Source organism: Siniperca chuatsi, linkage group LG5, assembly GCF_020085105.1.
Source record: "Siniperca chuatsi isolate FFG_IHB_CAS linkage group LG5, ASM2008510v1, whole genome shotgun sequence".
Classification (NCBI taxonomy): Eukaryota; Metazoa; Chordata; class Actinopteri; order Centrarchiformes; family Sinipercidae; genus Siniperca; species Siniperca chuatsi.
The window spans coordinates 16232592-16247971 of NC_058046.1; the positions used below are offsets into that span (position 1 = coordinate 16232592).

General features: G+C 41.6%; 1 protein-coding gene across 5 annotated transcripts in view; it reads left to right on the forward strand.

Moving 5' to 3' along the window:
• The first annotated feature begins 487 nt into the window (after positions 1-487).
• The window catches only part of rhobtb4 (Rho related BTB domain containing 4), a 43002-nt gene continuing 28109 nt past the window's right edge, over positions 488-15380 (forward strand). Inside the window, exons 1-2 of one of the 5 annotated variants that reach the window (XM_044196693.1) lie at positions 488-645; positions 1389-1525. The gene's annotated coding sequence lies outside the window, so the exon portion shown is untranslated. Of the gene's footprint in view, positions 646-711; positions 1319-1388; positions 1526-2544; positions 2677-3626; positions 3811-15380 lie in introns of those variants that run through there. The other 4 variants (XM_044196694.1, XM_044196695.1, XM_044196696.1 and 1 more) reach the window with 4 other exon arrangements.

Genomic DNA, 15380 nt, shown 5'->3' on the forward strand with positions numbered 1-15380 from the left:
AGGTTGCCCAATAGAATGCAAATGACTAATTATGTTGACTGTTACGTTACATTACTGCATGTAGCCTGAGCTATACTGTAGGTCTACATACAGATACCACATACCGTAGGGGGCAGCTGCCACGTTTTTCACCACATGCATGCTTTTCATCCTGGTAAAAAATGACTATTGAATTTCTGAAGATGGTATGACGAGTCAAACATTACAGTAATTGTGTTATAAAGTACTAATAGTATAAATTCCCTATTTAGAATATGAGACGCACAAATATGAGACATGTGAGACGCACGAGTGCCTAAAAGAACATCATTACCATTTTATCAGTCCCTATGGAAATATATTGGTTATTTCTCTGCCTCCTCACCGTGTGCACTGCCCAGCCTGGAGGCTGGCACTCTCTCTACTTTATGAATGGATGGGTGTGGCACTGGTGACTATAATGAGGCTGTCGTCACTGCGCTCCGTTGATAGGCGCCGGCGTGCTGTGGGTGAAGGCTGGTCTAGAGTGAAACATAACTGGGCTCTGCCACCGCTTGGGAGAGACATCGAGAGAAGGAAAGAGGGGGAGACGAGAGAAAGAGAGAGACAGAGACAGCGGCGTCAGCTCATTCGTTAGCGAGGACTAAACTTCTGGCGAGACATTTGGTGAGATAGGGGATTTAGGGGATGAAAACAAGGGTGCGGTAGAACAAAAGGCAAACTGACTTTTATTTCAGGATATGTCATTTTAACGTGAGAAGCAAACAAATCATGTAAATGGAAATCATTAGAGATGAGATAAGGTGAGATCGGACAGATGTGATGAGGATGAAATGTATGTGAGCTGATCAAAATTCGTGGAAAAATCCCGCGTGCATCCGTAATGTAAAGTCAGTGTCGACTCATTATTTAAAAAAAAACAAACCCAAGACTCATCCAGCCACGACGAGCAGCACTGCTGTGTAAAAACACAAACAGACAGACAAAAGAAAGTCGAGGCAAGGGTCCCCTCCTCCATGTGCTCCCTCCTTGTAGGTGTGACAGAAACAACAAAGGGACGTGGAAAAAACTCGCATCAGGACCACGGGAGGACAACAGCCCAGACAGATCGCAGAGCACAATAGCGGGGGCCTGCAAACAAGAGCATGTGTGCAGGTTTTGCAAAATGCAGCAGTCTTCATATAATTACATTCCTCCTGGCGTCTCTCGGCTGCAACAGTCTGGAGTGTTTTTCTTCTGTCAGTTCTGGCAGATCTTCACCAAACACGCGCATTTAAAACGAAGCCGATAATCTGTGGACGCTCAGGTCCAGGCTGAAACGGAGCGAGTGTTAAAACATGTGAGTTATGATTAGATGTTGTCATCCAGAGGAATGCTCTGAAGTGATCGCATGTGTTTGTGCCTTGCAGTTTAATGGGAAGAAGCACGAGACGAGCGCTGCCCAGAATAAACTGAAGGGAAAAGAGCAGCGGAGAGGTGTGAACTGAAAGTGGACGTCGAATCGAAAGAGACCTAAACTGATTCCATAGGTGAATGTCTTTCAAAGGTAGGAGCCACGGGAATTATAACCACTCTGTGTTTTAACTTGTGATGTAAACTATATGCTCGCAACAAAACGGTCTACTCAGCAGACCACATGTGGATAGACAGGCTAGGGGTTGCATAACGCTTCAGTTAGTTTGGGTTGTTCACAGTTTTGCACTTATCGACAAACCTCTGGTTTAACTTGAACAGCCGGGTTTTTAAACTTATGCTCCGGGCAGTGTTTGTTAAGCCTTTTGGGAGATGTCAGCCAAGACGTCTTAAGGTATCTCAGGTGCACTGGACTGCCATTTGTCTGACGCCTATATTCGCAAAACCTTCAGAAGTTATAAAATGCAAACAAACTAAATGTTTTATATTTAATGCTTAGACCAGGGTAAACACTAAAGATGATAAAATCACTGTGGGTGTGTCACTTTAAGTCAACCCCAGACAAAATCTGCACAACATGTCATGTGGCTTCTGCCCTAAAGGGGCAGTTTTATTTTTTGGTACGTCAACTTTATTTATTTTCTGTTGTGCTTTGGTTCTTTTTTCTCTTTAAAGTATAGAGATATTGAGTTACAAATGGCATACTCACAAAAGAATATTTCACAGATATCACACAATGTTAAAATGAAGAATGATAGTAGCCTAATTACATTTTAGAGAAAGGCAATATAAATGACTTTTCATAAAAATTATTAGAGTGATTATAATTTCAAGTATCAATATACTATACAGTATGCAGTATACATAACATTATAGTGGTTCTTTGGAACAATGATGCCAAAATACTTCAATTACGTGATAATCCTTATATCATTTCACCATAAGAAGCGTAGGCTACCTCCAACTCGGTGTATTTCCCCAGACCGTCCTCCCCAAACATACGTCCGTATAGGTTGGCTGTGTAATCAGCTTATTACTACGCATATTTACGTTTATTGTTGGACGACGACCTCTAGTGGCCGTAGTAATTATGGCGGGAGCAAAGGAGGAAGTCAGGCGAGGTAGTATCGTTTTATAAAGAGCGACAAAGTTCGCGTAGGAGAAGGCCGGAGTGGACGCATGGGTCAAACATAGAACCTTTGCTCAGGAGAATGCCGTAGACTATATAGGCCTATACATTCTGTGTGTGAAACCAGCAGTCAACGTCGACTTATTTTAAGTTACGTACGTAAGTTACATTTCAACTTAACCAAACAGGGCTGCGTTCAGCCCCGAAAATACGTAGCAAAACGTTTATTCAAACGGAAATGGTGGTGCGTTGAATACCCTGTTGTGTACACAAGCGCACCGCACAGCCTTTTTAATACTGCGGTGTGTATACATGCCGCTGCTGACTGGGTAACACCTCTGACACCTGCTACCAACGTAACTTACTTATTTTAATCCAAACCACGATCTTTTCCTAAACCTAACAAAGTAGTTTTGGTTTAACCACGTGTTACCATGACGATGAGGGTCGCTGGTATTCTCCGACGTTCCATTATGTCGTTTTGGGGAATGTGAAACGACCTGTACTATCGTTTAGCTACGAGGACGTGTTGCAGAGTATTTCCCTGTGGCAATATTTAAAGAAAAGGCTACATTAGATAACTGTCTTTGGCAATGCCTAGGTCTGCATTATACTACTTTAAGCAGATTCACTTGGTAAAACAGTAATCAATCAGTGAGCCAGTCTGTGCTTTGCAAAAGTCTAGTTTACTTTGCTTGGTTAAATACATAATCACATATGTCCACCACCTGCAGCCTGGATGAGTGAGTGAGTTTGAAGGCATAGCTGAGAAGTGGAGTCACTCAGTGTCTCCAGAGCCAAACAGTGGCCACTGTAGTTACTGTATGGCCTATGGCCCAAAGCATGGAAGGAAACTTGGTATGTCTGACAACAGCCAAAACACCGTCCAGTTATCAGCTTCACCAACAAGGCACACATGAGTCGAATATTTCCTAATTCTTTTGTTTCTTTCTCTTCATTTTTCCTACACTGTGAGCAGAGAACAGATGGTGGGTGTGGGGGGATGGTCTGATACTGTTGACATCGGTTTCTTTCTCCGCTCTGTCCCACTCCTCTGTGTTTTTGTATCAGCTGTGGAATTTGAACCATTCTTCCTTTGTGGTGAGGCCCGTCCCTCTGTCTGCCTCTGCTCAGAGGAGTAGGTTGAATCCAGAGGAGGTCCTGAGTGTGTGTGTGGGTAACTGGGGCTTTCCAGTAGGGTTGCACACCGAACATTCCTGACTGCTGGATGGTTGACTAGTGGGCCAAGTCCACACAGCTGGGAGTCGTATAAGAAGCTGTGTCTTTGTGTGAGTTACACACACACACATATTCGGTCACATGCACACACATGCTGACACACAGAAACACACACATAGCAGGGTCAACTTCGAGCCCACATCTCCCCTCAACTGGATCCAGAATGACTGGGGGCTGTGAGATGTGTGCATGGGAAGGATAGTTAGTATTGCTTGTATGTGCATGCATGTATGCAAGGGTGGAGAGTTGTTAAAGTGTTAAAGTGACCCCATAGAAAGACACTCAAATGCATGCACGCACACACACATTATTGGATGCCAAAACAGGCATTCACACATAAAAAAGGAAAAAAAATCCAACAGAGACTCACAGTCACCGTACAACAGTGTCTTCTTCTCTTACCAACACCACATGATGTTTGTTATAAGTTATGGAGAGAGAGAAAACGGGGGCAGAGAAAGAGAGAGAAGGGAGTGATTGTGCTGGTGATGGCAACTCTCTTTGTTTCTCTCTTATTGGCTGCCTCTGGTTGTTTTTTAAACAGGGTGTCAGTGAGCAAAGAATGTCTATGCATGAGCAGAAAGCAAAGCGAGACAGCGAGGGGAAAGTTATGCTACATAGGCCTTATGTGCTAGGAGAAGAGAAGAGGAAATTGTTTGAAAATGAAGAAGAGAGAAATTGAGCTCTGGAGAATAGAAAGAACGGAGGGAAAAGGAGTGCAGATCCTGAGGAAGAGGGACACGAAGGGATTTTGGCTGAGGGGAAATTAGAGTAGAGCAGGCCAACGGAGTGAGAGAGAGAAAGAGAGCTAATGAGAGAGAGTATGTCAGGCGCTATCACAGATTGCATATGACTGTAAACATGCTAAATCAGAGGGCAAAACATGATGCTTGAACCCTCTTTTCACCTCACATCTTTCCCCGCTCCCTCTTCTAAGTTGGAACTGAAGAAATGGCAAAGAAAGGATTTACATAGAAGAAATTGAAATAGAAATATTTAACCTTCCTCCTTCTTCCCTCCAGACAATCTGTTCAGGTTAAGGGTGATGAAAAAGCTTTGTTAGCTTCACAGAGCAAAAAAAAAAAAAACTCTTTTCAAACTGATTCCACATGTAAAACATCTGTCTTAACTTCCTCTAATGTGGTAATCCACTGCACTGTGTCACTAGCACTCCCACTCTCTCTGTTTTTACTGTGTGTGTGAGTGAGTGTGATTAGTTTTATAGGCCCCTGCAGCTGGTCTGAATTAAAGTGAGCAAACAAATTTCATTATTAGTCTGGTCCACTAAACAGTAAAAACAATGTTCATATAAAATCAAACGCACATATCTGCAAAAGTTTTTCTTCATACTCCAAACCCTGCATGTCTATATCACATGATTTCATGTATGCAGGAGGTAAAACACACCTTTACAAGGCCAGACAACTTATGTGTGAGGGAATGTTTGTGTGTGTGTGGTGAGATACTTGGATAAAAAGGAGTTGTGCTGCCAGCGAGGACAGGGCAAGGCAGGGCCAGACCAAGAGGGCGAGAGGAGATGAGAGAGCCACTTCATTTCGGGGGAGGGTGTCTTAGTCCGGTTGTGGCCACTCGGACAGCTCCGGACTGGACTGAGGCCAGGGTCTGATAGGGGCTTGTGTCAAGAGATCCAGGATGGCTGCACTACTAGAGAGGCGTATTGCACAATCTCACTGTTGACAGAATATGGGGAAAGAGTTCTGGGCCAAAGGTTTTTCGCAGCAAGAATTCTTTCATTTTTGGTACGGTCAGTGCTTTTGGATTGTAATTAATTAACAAAATCACACAATTTTGCTTCTGTATGTCAACAAAGTTTCTCAAATCAACCTCATAAACTCAACTTAAGTGGTGTCATTTTATGTCCCTCAAGCTCTTCCTGGTCACATGTTCTTCATTGTGTGGCTTCAAAATGACAGATTACCACAGGCCTGAAATAGGACAGGGTCAGGGTCAGGGTCAGCTAGCATTCCAGCTGAAGAGGAACAAGGATGTTCTTTTAAAGAAGATGGCTGGTGGATTGATACTAAAACAAGGACTCACAGGGTCCCTGAGGGTTTAGGCTAGAAACTCACATTTGCCAATAGACAAACTCTTAATCATTAATAGCGTATAAAGATTACTGATGCTTAATCCACATGTACAGTATCTAAGACACACAGTAAGTGCTTACATACTGAATATTTCTGTCTTCATTTCACCGCATGTGTGTGCGTCTGCATGTGTGTTCAGAATGAGACAGCATGTTATGCCACAGACACCAAGAGGCACAGCTTGGTTGCTTGGCTGTAGCTCCTCTCTATTTATGTTCATGTTTGTGTTTGTGTGTGCTTCTGTGTATCATGGTGATATGGATGTATTACTGCAACAAATATATCTTCCTGTGCATCTGCGTGTGACTATGCATGCATATTTTTGTATGTGTGCAACTCTGTATGCTATTTGATCCCTGGGTGTCTCTTTCTTTAGCGTCTGCTCCTCTCATTTGTGGCGGAAAGCCGATCCCCTTGGGTGAATTGGCTCCAAAGTCATATGGCTGAGGATATGCCAACTAGGTATTCTAGGACATGTGTGCTGCAATCACAGATCGCATTTCACTCCATAGGAGGTTGTCTGAGGGTTTATAAAGATAGTTGTGTGTATATTGTGCGGTACGAGCATGGATGAATGGTGGTGAATGAAGGGTTGTTCTTGCATCTCCTACAGGACTTAGGAGGCGGACCCACGCGCTAACCACTTCCCATGTCTGCATGGGACCAAACAGCCCCATATGTCTGGCTTCTGTGTTGTTCACACGCGGTCTCATTTTCACGTCTTGTCTGCCCATCTATCCACCTGCCTTCCTGTAATAACAACAACTCACATCCCATCACACACACTATTCAGCGGCTGTGGCTTTCATTAATTGAGAATTAAGAAACCACAATTAGCACCATCAGTAACAACAGTAATTGGCTTTGCTTGGGTGACAGAGAGTAAGGCACAGAGAGGGAGAGTTTGCTCACAGTTCTATTTTCTTGTTTTTTCCATGAGAGAGAGAGTGAAAGAGAGAAAAAAAGTTCAGGGAGGGGCCACTGTATTGTCACGTAGACATTTGCCCTCATGTCATTTCAGCACTGATTGCTGGTGTTAATGGGACACTTATAAATGTGATGGAGAACACAGGTTAGGTGAATTTAGTCAAACTCTAGTTGCTTTCATTGTACCCAGAAAGCATCATTTGTCTACATGCTTCCGTCATTTATTTTTATCTTACACCGCTCCCTACTGCACCTTCCCCACACCCTAACAGCATCACGGGGATGCACCCAAAAATCTTCCAACGCACCCAAATTTATTAACAGACATACACAGATACAGACACAATGACTCACACAGAGATGCACATCAACTCCCGAAACCACATTTGCTTCATAGAGACATAAACACATTGACACATGTGAACTGTATGTTCTCTGCCTGCCTATGTGTCTTGGTCTCTTCTCTAGCAAGAGCTGGAGGCTTTTAACTAATCTGTAGTGCGAGAAACGCCCAAGGGTGCCATTCCTGCTAATCAGGGTCAACCCAGTTTCAGTGTTGGTGAAGCCACTCATGAAACCACAGGATTTTAATCTGTAATTGTGTTTGTGTGTGTGTTCATGTGAATGCACGTGTCCACAGGTAGTTTTATACACACGCGTTGTTGTCTTTGCACTCGTAATCGCCCACATGCCATTTGATAGAGGGCTGCCCCATTTTGCTGTTTCAGGAGGCTGATGCAACCTGACTGACACTCTCTCTCTCTCTCTCTCTCTCTCTCTCTCTCTCTCTCTCTCTCTCTCTCTCTCTCTCTCTCTCTCTCTCTCTCTCTCTCTCACACACACACACACACACACATGCAAGCACACACACCAGAATGGATGAATCAGATTTGCTAACTGAGGGTAGCAAGTTGCAGATGAGAGCTCTGTCATCATCCCAGTCGGTGTTTGTCTGACTCCAGTCTCTGTGGTTTGCTCCCTCCATGAAAATCTGAAACTGACTCACCATTTATTATGTGGTTTGGTTAGCCAGTTTCAGCTTGGATCTATTTTTAGTCTCTGCACACTTCAGGGACCTTTCCCTGAAGTAAAAAACTGGGGGGAAAGCATAATAAAACTTGAAAGTCGTGTTGGTTCTCTGCTTTCATTGTGTGTTTGGAATGGAAATGCAAGTAAGCACGATGTGTATACATGTGTATGTGTATGTAAATCAGCCATATTTGTAAATGTAAATGTAAATCAATACCATTCAACAACACTCTGAAACCTGGCAAAATGTTGTGAGTCATAGCTTGTATCTATATGTATCTAGATAATAAATCACTTTGTAAATCAGTTGTGGTCATCTAAGGACAGACACTTTTTAAATTGTTATACTGTCTGGCAATGACTTTGCGTCTCTCTATCTCTCACTAGAATACATCACTTTCATTTCAACATAAATATTTAATCATCAATATCTTTCCTATTTAATATAATGTGCTACTTAATACCGATACATTTCTCAACAGAGGTCATGTTATGCAGAAATATTGTTATGCTCCATTATGGTTTACTGTTAAATTCTACTTCCCCCTCGATGCAATGATCAGTAATACAGTAGAGACATGCTGTATTTCTAAACTAAATGTTTAAAAGCCATAAAGAATAGTACAGGACATTTTGAGATGAGTATATGTTACATTTTGTGTACAAATTGCCAGAGTATCTCAATGTGTTTCATCTGAACATTTCTCTGGTCTGAATGACCTCTGTTCACAAGTGGTTAGGATTAGCTGGGATCAACAGTAATGCACCATCCAAAAGAGCTTCCACCCTGTTGCCCCTTGCCCTTATTTAAATGATTAAAGCCTGTGTGGCCGTGCTGCAACGTGGCATGTGATCACAGTGTCCGGCGACTATAGGCGCAGCAGTGTGGAAATAACCGGACACCAGTATAGATTTTTCCGTCAAACTATTTTAGGATGCCCACTGTGCATAGTGTATCAGCTGTGTGTGTGTGTGTGTGTGTGTGTGTGTGTGTGTGCGTGTGTGCATGCATGCATGTGCCGTCTTGTTTAGCACATTCATGCATGTTGACCTCCATTTTGACAGATTGATGTGTGAATATGTGGGGTAGTGCATTCCACTGCTGTCAGGTGAAAATCGCATCTTTACATTTGGTGATTTTTGTGTTTTCAGACCTACTGCCTGAGAAAATGGTTTGAACTCTTAGGGTTAGAAAACCCATCCAAAGCCCCATTGAAATCAAAACTGTATTGCCATTGAGATAAATGCATTGCTGTTTTGCTCTGTCTGTGAGATGCAAGGTTTTCGCCTCACAACAGGTTTGTTTTTGTTTGTGCAAGTGCAATTCAATATGAGGAACTCTAACTAACAGAGCAGCACAAATGGATAAACAACATGCAGTCTATTTGAAGTATACACAACAAAGGACCTTCCTGTTATGCCTTGGCTCTCTGTAATGTAGTTTATTTGTCTGTCTATGTCTCAGTCTGTCTGTGATTTTTGCTTTTTACACTAATCTTTCCCTCCCCTCCGTTTCCTCCTCTCTATTTCTGTATCTGTGAGCAACAGTGTGTTTTAAATAGAGGCAGACTGATACTGGATTTCTTAGCCTTATACCAGTATAGATATATAGGATTACTCATGTAGAAAAAGAACAACATATTGATAGATATTAACATTTTACATTAACGCACACATCAAATTTGGTTATTATAGAGTTGTGACCACATAAAAATGTATCGAGCTAAGATATTTTACAGTTACATGCTACAATTTAATTTCCGTATCTGGCAACACAGTATTCAGCAATACTGATATATCTTATCTTTGATAAGCCAGTATCAGCCTGTTTGCTTTAATTCTTATGCATTACTGGATAATTTTTATCTCCTTAAGCCTCTAAAGGTTATTCAAATAAAACAAATTAAAACAAATCACTCTTTAGTTTAACTGGTCCCGGGTAGACTTTGCTTCATTTTAAGGGGTCACAAGCTAAACAGGTTGGGAACCTCTGCTATACTTTGCAGAGTGTGCTGGACTGATGTGCTGACTGTGTGCAGTGTGATCTCGGCAGGGGGGCAGCTCTGCTTCTCAGACTGAAGTCCAGAGGTGTTTGACTTGGCTTCACTCTCTGTTTGATCAGGCTGTTTCTGGAATACTGGCTGACCTGTGCTGAGGCCAAATGCATCTCTCTCCTCACAACTTAAGCATTTGCCCTTCACTCCTGCCCCCCTTACTTTCACATTGATCAGAACTTTACACAATTTAATTCCATTTTATACATTTTTATAAATCTAGCAATATGGCTGTCCCTGTATGTTTATACATTACTAGATGCCCCATATTGCAACTTCAACAAGCAAAGCATATTTTACTTTGTTTGTCCTATTCTTGAGAGAAATGAGAGCTCTATTTGCCCTCCCTCACCTTTTCCTGTTTGTTGTTTGATCTCAAGCCAGTCCAAAGTTTACTCTGATACATCCTCACCAGACTGTGAGAGTGCCTGCAGACCTGTCTGAGGTTGAGCGAGGTTACCAGCATTCCAAACATCACCACAGGTAGCAATGAGGTGTCAATGCCCAGTAATAGATTGCATGTATTGTTGGAAAGACCCTCTGGTAGATTACAAATTACAGTACTTTGTTGTTGGCCACACACTGATCTTCCATTAATGGGCTGGTCAATAATGCTCTTAAATGTACGTTATAGTATACAGTGCTCAAGAGCATGATGTTAGCCATAATGGTAACTTATCTGCACTTATAGATTTAAGGCATCTGATGTCTGCTGGGTCTGTTGAGGCTTACATATCGGAAATATTCCCCCTAAACTATTACAGAGTACATAGTATCACAACAAACAGCAATTTGCAATGTATCTTGTATTTTTGTTGTTTGGTGGCATATTCTATTATTCCTGCAAATATGTGGCCAAAATTATGTGGTGACTTTCATACCGTGACGATTAACAGGGCAGCCACAGTGACGTTTAATAGCAAATTGTTTTTCGGCTACCTGACAGGTCATCAGTACACACCAGGCTTTAGTCTCAGTCCCTTGAATGAAGGAGAATGGGCTTTGGACATGTAATTTCATACTGGCATCGACAGTTACTCAGAAAAAGAAAATCCATCATAGAATAGGAATCATCTATTGAGGCAAATGCCACAATAGACCATACTAAAGTAAAAACTAGAAGAGGTAGGATGCTAAGAAGGTGGGACACCTACACCACTTTGTTTTAGTTTAACATGTGGGGTTTCCTCTTTTACATAGGCTGAAAAGTAATTCTAATATCCCATCCATTTACCTTTTCTTTGCTATCACCATATTTTCAGACACTTTGCAGGTAGTCCAAGATAAGCTCCTACCTTATCCCCGCTGATTGATTTACTAAAGGATTTACTAAAGGACATATTAAGAAGTTACTAGAGAATATATCTGGTGGATTAAATCAATTTCAAACTGACATTGAAACTCTGTGTATCTGGGAAGTAAGTGTTATAAATCTAATCAGATGTGGCATAGAGAACATGTTCAGTGGATTACACTGATTCAAGGCATAATAATGCAGAGATGTTTGACATTGTTATGACCCCGGTTAGTCAGAATCCCACCGTCATGTACCAATCTTGGGTCTGTTCTCTATTCCTCAGTGTACTCTTCAGCCTCAGCTTCAGTGTCAGTCTCAAAAGAGGCTGTGAGCGGAAAGAGTCATTTTGCAGTTTTTTGTCAACATCTTTATGGAAAGTAGATAAATACTGAATGGATAACTGTGGGATATACTACATTTGTTTACAGGTGCATTGTGACTATTGGTATTTAAATTATAAACTTATAAACTACATGCTCACCATGGGTAACATTGGACCACCTGAATACTGATGCATTGCTTAATGCAGACCCAGATAGCAATTATATTTCCCATAGGGATTTTAGACCAGGCCCACTGGACTGCCCACAAGATCACATCAGACTTTCACTCTCTCTCTCCTCTTTCTTTAGTTGTAGTCTTTAGCTGCTTCTGCAGTTCATTTCCTTAGCTTTACCCTAGCTCTGGCCCTATATTCACTTCCTTCCTGATCTCCATCCTCATTTTCATATCTGTCTCTGTCTCGTTCCTCATCCTGATTCTCACAGCCAACCTTGACGTCATCTCCAGCCAGGCCCTTGACCTAAGCACCTAGCTCATCTTCATCTCTATAATGCCCTCAGACCTGTGCAGCCAGTGAATCCACCAAGCCCCTAACTGACTCAGTACTCACTTCCTAAGATAGTTAGTGATCTTTCATTTTGCTGGAGTATTAGCTGCACTATCTAGCATGTGTCCCCTTATGAGTCAACCAGCCACTGTTATCTACACAGAATTTTTGTGGATCACTATGTGGATATTTTAATGCGCATGTTAATTTTCTCTTCACTCTCAATTTGCTTCCAATTTTGGAGAATGTAATGTAGTGTGAAAACCATACATCTAGTACATTTAATACAGTATCAGCTGTGCTCAGGACACCACCTCCCACAACAAAAGGGAAACACCTCAGGTTTTAAAGATATGCTTAGATTCAAATGTGCTAATTTTCCAGCAAAGTGAACTATCACTTTAAGAGTTTGGGCCAGCAGCTGAAGAGAGCCTTAATAAGATTAGCCCTGCCACTTGACAGCCGCAGCGTAAGAGGCACCTCTACTGACCTGTGTGTCTGTATCCAGCAGAGAGTGTGCATGTCTATTTGTTTGTGCGTGTGTGTACGTGATTTTAAAATTGTGTTTGTTAGTGGGAGAGACTGTTTATTTGTGCCTGCATATATGCCTGTATGTTTTTTATGTATGTATGTTTTTTGTAATGTGTCTATACATGAACTTGGGCATAGCAAGACAAGCAAGACATTATGACTTCCATCGCAGACTACCTCTGCTATGCACAGTTTGTGAAGGTTTGTGCCACTCAAGAATTTAGAGCATCCATGCAACCCTTCAACCTCTCAAAACCCCCATGTTTTTTCACCACCTTGTCTGTCCCCAGACACTCTCCTGTCTTAGGCTGTGATTTTGGATGAAACAGGTTTAAAATTACAGACATGGATTTTAAACCAACAAGAAAACAATTAATCAAACAAAAAGCCCATGGAATCACTGGAATTTCTCGCCCAAGTGTTTCCTACTTTGAGATTATTTAACTACTGTTGGCACTTGAGGCCATGCCAAGGAAACCCTAGCCACAAGAAAGCTGGGGTAACTTGACATGTGTATGGGTTGATAGTGGCAGATGTGCTGTTGGTGGTGGTGGTTGGCTGTGCCAGATGCCACATGACTGTAAATTGGCTGTTTTGGCAGTCTGAGGGCAGCGAGTTAGTGACAGTGAGGAATATGCAGCGCTGTGTTCTTGTTCATCCCAGGCACCGCTTTGCAAAAGCCAGACACCTCACTATGAAACATTTAAGTTGGCATTAATATCATAATCAGAGGTCTGTTTATTCTCAAGCAAACAGCAGGCAGTTAAACACAGAGAACCCCCCCACCTACCCCACCATTCCCTCCTTTAGCAGTGCTGCCTTTCTCCTTCAGTCATCCCACCCTCCTTCCATCCTTCCCTTCTGTTTAGCTATTCCCACCTCTTCAGCCTTTGTCCCAGGACCTCAAGCCACTTTACATTCCCAACATATTCCACCATCATGGCCCATCATCACCAGCACAGACTTGAGCTGATCATACATCAGTATTATAGTCAGTGAATACTTATCTGCATCCTGGGAGTCAGACTCTCAAACAGACCGACATTCCACATTCTGTGGCAATGAGAGAATAATACCTGATGACAAATATGTCAACAGAAAGTGTTATAACTGTATCTTCTGTTCGGGATGCTGGAAACCTTGGACACAGTAGCTCAAAAATCTTAATCATACCTCATTCTGCTTCATGGCTTCTTCTAATTATATGACAGCAGCTTATAAATGTGATTTGTACTAGATGACTGATGTTTTAAAAGTACAATACAATAAATTGCATATACATTCAGAATCATAATATCATGATTAGAGACACTTAATTTGCATATTCTTCACAGCTGACTCAATAGTACCTCTTAATATTAGCACACCTCATACACACCTTTATGGTCAAATTCACATTTTATTTCTTATTATATTTTTAATTGCTGCCCAGTTTGTGGAAAATAGAATTAGACTTTTGAAGTAATATGTTCATTATCTAAAAAGAAGAGCAAACTTGTCAATTTAGAAATAAAAAATTGGCTAATTGGTTAATTTTGAAATTAGATAGTACAGTTTGGAGGTCTCTTGTTTTTCAAAAGAATGCAGAAATGAAGGCAATACCAATAAAATATGAGGGTTAGTTACTTGATCTAATTAAAAATGGCCTGCCACAGCCTTTTTGACATGAAAGAAATGAAGCCTACATAAAAAGGTTTTCAAATCTGTACAATAATCTGTTTTTACAACATAAGGATGTATGTCTGCACAAAACAGCATTTAAGAAATAGTACATTCAGTAGCTTCTGACTAATGTGCTGTAGCCTTTTACTCCATTGTAGTGTTTTTCTTTTTCTAGTGTGACCAATTGAGTGATATGTCTTCATTAGGATATAATGAGGCAACAACAGCTGGTCACACACATAGAGTTTTCCAACCGATTGTAGATAACACAATCTACTGATAACTTAGCAAGTAAACAATATCCCAGACCTCTCTCTCTCTTTTGCACTCTGTCTGTCTGTCTCTTTCTGTACTTTCTCTCAGGCCTTATCTAGCGTTGAATGTTTTTCACTTAAACTCACACTCTGCTAACATGCCCATCACCCATCGCCAAATAGGCCAGCTGTTACAAAACACACTCTGTTTCATGCCAGGGTGCTGGCAACACATCTCAGCCACCTCTCCATGTCAAAGTGTGTGTGTGTGTGTGAGAAAGAGAGGAAGAAAGAGAGAGAGATTAAGAGTGGGAATGATAAAGAGATTCAGTCAGAGACTGACATAGATGTTATGTGTATTTCTTTGAATTGGTCAGTTTTTCACTATTCTTCTACCACTCATCTTCTAGGAATGCTAGTTTTTCGACAAACTCATTTGACTTTAGCCTCCAGTCATATCAGTCTCAGCCTTGAACTTTGACCTCTGAATTTTCTTCCCAGAGGAACCATTTGAAACTTCTGTGTTTCTTGTCCCTCTGCAAAACAAAAACGCATGTCAAAGTCATCCTGTCAAACAAACAAGCTAACGATCTCATACTGTAGATCTACATACGTACATGTGGTATGGTAATATTTGTTCGTGTGTGTGTGTGTGTGTGTGTGTCAGGGCTGAAGGTAGAATTTAATCTTTGATACTGTTATCAGTTCCATGGTGCTGGAGGACTGTTTGGAAGACCCACTGCAGCTCTGACCTACTTGTGTCAGTGTACGGGGCTGCATGTAGACTGTTTTTCATAGAGTGTGTGTTGCATGTGTGTGTGTGTTTATTAGCGCTTTGGACGGTGTGTGTTTGAGGCAAACTCTCTGTGGATGTAGGGAGTGTGAGAAGCTGGGTGTTTTGACAGCTTTAGAACAGTTCCAGTACAGTG